This window comes from Symphalangus syndactylus, chromosome 21 (assembly GCF_028878055.3).
Source record: "Symphalangus syndactylus isolate Jambi chromosome 21, NHGRI_mSymSyn1-v2.1_pri, whole genome shotgun sequence".
Classification (NCBI taxonomy): domain Eukaryota; kingdom Metazoa; phylum Chordata; class Mammalia; order Primates; family Hylobatidae; genus Symphalangus; species Symphalangus syndactylus.
In genome coordinates this window covers 70420023-70426801 of record NC_072443.2, presented here as the reverse complement: position 1 = coordinate 70426801, position 6779 = coordinate 70420023, and positions in this window count along the sequence as shown.

Sequence of the window (6779 nt, the reverse complement as noted above, 5' to 3'; positions counted from 1 at the left end):
GGTATTGATTTCGTGTGGGTGGGCAGTAATTCACGGAAGCCCCTCCCTTTTTTTTCTAGCTCCAGATTTTCAAAAGTCTTTTGTGAATTGCACTAGTTTAGCAGTAGCCCAGCGTGAAATCTTATTGTGCTTGTAGATGATTGCTTGGGATTTGGGGAGGGGAGTACTAGTGAGAAGATCACCAAACATGAGGTGAAGTAAATAAGGCGAGGAGAAAGGTGACATCTGTCAGTCAGGGATTGAAGGAAACAATTCTGACTGTAGCTCTCACCCTTGAACTCAGAGGCATCCCTGGGGAAGAAGAGAGGGGAAAGTAAATGTTTGGAATGTTGCTATTTCCATATTATAAAGTTATTTCTCACTCCTGTAATCCCAGCACTTTGGGAGGCCGAGGCGGGTGGATCACTTGAGGTCAGGAGTTCAAAACCAGCCTGACCAACATGGCAAAACCTTGTCTCTACTAAAAATACAAAATTAGCCAGGCGTGGTGGCTCATGCCTGTAATCTCAGCTATTCGGGAGGCTGAGGCAGGAGATTCACTTGAAGCCAGGAGGCGGAGGTTGCAGTGAGCCGAGATCACGCCACTGTACTCCAGTCTGGGCAACAAGAGCGAAACTGTCTCAAAAAATAAATAAATAATAAATAAATCTATTCAATTCATTCTCTCTCTCTCTTTTTCTTTTGCTGAAAAATTGGTCCCAGAATGGAAGATTTGTTTACGGAGACAATAGACCAGGTGGGTCTTAGTGAGGCAGATCTAATGTTGCCCAACACTATGTACTTAGGTGCTGTGGGTACTTTCCTGCCTCTCTGCTCAGCTGGGATTTGGGATCTGAAGCTGACTTCTGTTGATTATCAATGTTCATTTAGACATGGCTATGGAATACTGATTCTACTCCCTTCCCTGCCCTCCCCACACTCTTGGGTTATGTCAAAAAGTGACTTTTGGGAGAATCTTGAAATCTGGAGGTGTTTTGTACAAGTGATATCTTGACCTTGATCTTTGACCTAGGAATTTGGGGCCTCATTCTTTGTATATTTTCACTGTAATCTGTTTTGTTTTACTCCATTCTATCTCTTTTATTTTATCCTATTTTTTATTTTTCAAGAGGGACTCTCACTCTGTTGCCCAGGCTGTAGTGCAGTGGCGTGATCTTGGCTCACTGGAACCTTTGCCTTCTGGGCTCAAGCGATTCTCTTTCTACAGCCTCCCAAGTAGCTGAGATGACAGGTGCACACCACCATGCCTGGCTAATTTTTTTGTATTTTTGTAGAAACAGGGGTTTCACCCTGTTGGCCAGGCTAGTCTCAAACTCCTGGCCTCAGGTGATCTGCCTGCCTTGGCCTCCCAAAGTGCTGGGATTACAGGTGTGAGCCACTGTACCCGGCTGTATGTCTTTGATTTTAAGTATCACATTTAGCAAGTAACTCTGATTCAACATGTAATAACAATATACAATAATGATAACCATTGTTATTATATCGTTAATATATTGCATATTAATATACTAGTTGATATCATGGTCTACTTTATCACTGCTGATATAATAATAATTTTTTTCACTAGTGACATTTATTGAGCCCCTAATATGAGCCAGATGCTGTGCTAAAGAGGACACTAAGGATACTTTTCATCTATCATCTCATCTTCATAAAACCTGTAGGTGAGTATAATCATTTTGCTCATTATAGATGGGCAAAAAGAGATTTATATACAGGATTTAAGAGATAGGCTCTGTGACACATAGCATGATGATGGTATAGCCAGGCCTTCTGCCCCATTGTCCTCATTTGTCATCTTCTCTCCACCCACCCCACCCATCTTTTAAGCATGGCTCTGTGATTTGATGTGGGATGGCAGGTGCCTCCAGGCCTAGGAGGCTGTTCCTCCCTCAAGCCTTCTCCTCTCAGGATGGTGAAGCCGGTATCAACCTCCAGGAAGATATCATTTTCCAGCGACCTAATGATGGCTCCAAGCCCCATTAGTTGACTGGCATTGTGGATTTCAGGGTGACCGTTTAATGGATCATGGAGCCAGTTCACTTCTGGGTCACCCCCTCCCTGCTGATCCTTAGCAGTACATTCATAGACGGGTCCAGAGCTCGTTCTGCAGCGGGTGGGCTCCACACAGCACAGCTCCTGGGGCAGAGCAGTGATTCAGATCTGTTGATTAGCAGGCTCTTCTCCCGGTAATGCGGTCTGCCTCCTCTAAATAATATGTGAGGGACTGTGCAGGGAGTCATGTGGTGATGAATTATGATTGGCGTGAAATTGACCCAGACTTGTCTTTGTTCTCATTGACAAGAATTTGTTCTCAGTGGCTGAAGATGGAACCTTCCACCCTCATCCCATGGAAATATGAGCTTGGGTTTGCCTTATTCGTTCCCTGCTCTGGGGTCCCCAAGTCAGCCCACAAGGCTAGTTTTGGCAGTCAGATGCTGGTATGTATTTTGGGAGCGCCAAAATGCAAGTGTCTGTAATTTGTCATGTAACAGGTACCTGGGAACCTATAACAGTGTTGTCCTTTCAGCTATACTGAGATCCCCTGATGGTTCCCAGGGTCCAGCAGACTCTTGTAGCAACATTGTAGAGGGGCAGCATAGCCTAGTGGTAGAGCTTTGCCTGGGACATCTTGATTTGCCTAGGACAGTTGCAGTTTGTATTTATTGTCCTGGAATACTTATTAATAGCTTCTTCTTTCACTCTTAAAAGTGTCCTGTTGGGGCCGGGCGTGGTGGCTCACGCTTGTAATCCCAGCACTTTGGGAGGCCGAGGCGGGCGGATCACGAGGTCAGGAGATCGAGACCACGGTGAAACCCTGTCTCTACTAAAAATACAAAAAATTAGGCGGGTGTGGTGGTGGGCGCCTGTAGTCCCAGCTACTCAGAGAGGCTGAGGCAGGAGAATGGCGTGAACCCGAGAGGCGGAGCTTGCAATGAGCCGAGATTGCGCCACTGCACTCCAGCCTGGGCGACAGAGTGAGACTCCATCTCAAAAAAAAAAAAAAAAAAAAAAAGTGTCCTGTTGGAAGAGAATATGTATGGTCATTTTATGACATGGTAAAGAATGTAGGCACTGGAGTCCATAGCCAAAGTGTGAATCGTGGATTTTCCTATTACCAGCTGGGAAACCTTGGACAATTAGCTTTCTTTTAAAAAACTGATGTATAATAGTTGTGCATATTTTAGGGCTATATGTGATATTTTGATGCCTGCATATAATGTGTAATGATCAAATCAAGGTAATAGGGACATTCATCATCTCTAACATTTTTTTGTGTATGTTGAGAACATTAAAATCTCTTTAGCTCCAAATAAACACAGTTAGAAATGAGAAAAGGGATGTTACCACTGACCCCACAAATAAAAATGACCATCAGAAACTACTACAAACACCCCTATGCACACAAACTAGAAAACCTAGAAGAGATGGATAAATTCCTGGACACATGCATTCTCCCAAGACTGAACAAGGAAGAAATGGAATCCCCGAACAGACCAATAATGAACTCCAAAATTGAATCAGTAATAAATAGCCTACCAACCAAAAAATGCTCAGGACCAGATGGATTCACACCCGAGTTCTACCAGATGTAGAATAAAGAGCTGGTACCATTCCTACTGAAAGTATTCCAAAAAATTGAGAAGAAGAGACTCCTCCCCAACTCATTCTGGCAGAGACAACAAAAAAAGAAAAGTTCAGGCCAATATCCTTGATGAACATTGATGCAAAAGTCCTCAACAAAATACTTGCAAACTGAATCAAGCAGTATATCCAAAAGCTGATCCACCATGACCAGCCAGGCCTCATTCCTGGGATGCAAGGTTGGTTCAACATACAGAAACCAATAAATGTGATTTATCACATAAACGGAACTGAAGACAAAAACCACATGATCATCTCAATAGATGGAGAACAGCCTTTCAATAAAATTCAACAGCCTTCCATGTTAAAAACTCAATAAACTAGGTACTGAAGGACCATGCCTCAAAATAATAAGAACCATATATGACAGACCCACAGCCAACATCCTACTGAATGGGGAAAAGCTGGAAGCATTCCCCTTGAAAACCAACACAAGACAAGGTTGCCCCCTCTCACCACTCCTATTCAACATAGTCTTGGAAGTTCTGGCCAGAGCAATCAGGCAAGAGAAAAAAATAAACAGCATCCAAATAGGAAGAGAGGAAGTCAAACTTCCCTGTTGGCAGATGACAGGGGTTCTATATTGAGAAAACCCCATAGTCTCAGCCCAAAAGCTCCTTCAGCTGATAAACAACTTCAGCAAAGTTTTAGTATACAAAATCAACATACAAAAATCACTAGCATTTCTAGACACCAGCAACAGCCAAACCAAGAGCCAAATCAGGAATGCAATCCCATTCACAGTTGCCACAAAAATAATAAAATACCTAGGAATAGAGCTAACGAGGGAGGTGAAAGATCTCTACAATGAGAATTACAAAACACTGCTCAAAGAAATCAGAGATGACACAAACAAATGGAAGGGCATCCCATGTTCATGGATAGGAAGAATCAATATCATTAGAATGGTCACATTGCCCAAAGCAATTTGTAGATTCTATGCTACTCATATCAAACTACCAGTGACATTCTTTACAGAACTAGAAAAAAAAAACTATGTAAAAATTCATGTAGAACCAACAAGCCTTAATAGCCAATGCAATCCTAAGTAAAAGAAAAAAGCTGGAGGGATCACACTACCCTACTTTATACTACAGAGCTACAGTAACCAAAACAGCATGGTACCAGTACAAAAACAGACATATAGACCAATGGAACAGAATAGAGAACCCAGAAATAAGGTCAAACACCTACAACCATCTGATCTTCGACAAAGCTGACAAAAACAAGCAATGGGGAAAGGACTCCCTATTCAATAAATGCTACTGGGGTAACTGGTTAGCCATATGCAGAAGATTGAAACTGGACCCCTTCCTTGTACCATATACAAAAATAAACTCAAGATGGATTAAAGACTTAAATGTAAAACCCAAAACTATAAAAACCCTGGAAGACAACCTAGGGAATGCCATTCTGGACATAGGGACATAGGAATAGGTGAAGATTTCATGACGAAGATGCCAAAAGCGATTATAACAAAAGCAAAAATTGACAAACAGGATCTAATTAAACTAAAGAGCTTCTGCACATCAAAAGAAACTATCAGCAGAGTAAAGAGACAACCTACAGAATGGGAGAACATTTTTGCAAACTAGCATCTGACAAAGGTCTAATATCCAGCATCTATAAGGAACTTAAGTTTACAAGAAAAAAACCCATTAAAAAGTGGGCAAAGGACATGAACAGACACTTTTCAAAAGAAGACATACATGCAGCCAGTGAGCATATGAAAGAGAGCTCAATATCACTTATCATTAGAGAAATGCAAATCAAAACCACAATGAGGTACCATCTCACACCAGTCAGAATGGCAATTATTAAAAAGTAAAAAAAATAACAGATGCTGGCAAGGTTGCAGAGAAAAGGGAATGCTTACATACTGTTGGTGGGAGTGTGGATTAGTTCAACTATTGTGAAAAGCAGTGTGGTGATTCCTCAAAGAGCTAAAAACAGAACTACCGTTTCACCCAGCAATCTTATTACTGGGTATATACCCAAAGGAATATAAATCATTATATTTTAAAGACACATGCACACATATGTTCACTGCAGCACTGTTCACAATAGCAAAGACATGGGATCAACCTAAATGTCCATCAATGATGGATTGGATAAAGAAAATGTGGTACATATACACCATGGAATATAGCCATAAAAAAGAATGAGATCATGTCTTTTGTGGGAATATGGATGGAGCTGGAGGCCATTATCCTTAGCAAACTAATGCAGGAACAGAAAACCAAATACCACGTGTTCTTGCCTATAAGTGGGAGCTAAATGATGACAACTCATGGACACAAAGGGGAACAGCAGATGTTGGGGCCTTCTTGAGGGTGGGGGGTGGGAGGAGGGAGAGGAGCAGAAAAAATAACTTGGGTTCTAGACTTAGTACCTGAGTGGCAAAATAATCTGTATGACAAGCCCCTGTGATATGAGTTTACCTATACAATAAAACTGCACATATACCCCTGAACCTAAAATAAAAGTTAAAAGTATCCCCCCAAAACAAATCTAGCTATTTTGAAATATATAACAAACTATTGTTAACTATAATTTCCCTACTGTGCTTTTGAATACTAGAACTTATTCCTTCTAACTGTATTTTTGTGCCCCTTAACCATCTTCTCTCACTCCCCCTCCCCACTTCCCTTTTCGGCCTCTGGTATCCACCATCCCACTCTCTACCTCCCCGAGAGTCACTTTTTAAGCTTTTCACACGTGAGTGAGAACATGTGGCATTAGTCTTCCTGTGTCTGGCTTATTTCACTTAACATAATACCCTCAAGTTCCATTCATGTTGCCGCAAATAACAGGATTCATTCTTTTTTTGAGCAGGGTCTCACTGTGTCCCCCACGCTGGAGGGCAGTGGTGTGACCTTGGCTCACTGCAGTCTCAACCTCCAAGGTTCAAGTAATTCTCTCTCATCTCAGCCTCTCAAGTAGCTGGCTATTTTTTTTTTTTTTTTTTGTAGAGACGGTTTTTTCATGTTGCCTGGGCTGGCCTCGAACTCCTTAATTCAAGTGCTCCTCCAGTCTTGGCCTCCCAAAGTTCTGGGATTACAGGCATGTACCACCACATCTGGCTGATTTCATTCTTTAAGGGTGAACAGTTTTCTATTGTGTATATGTACCAC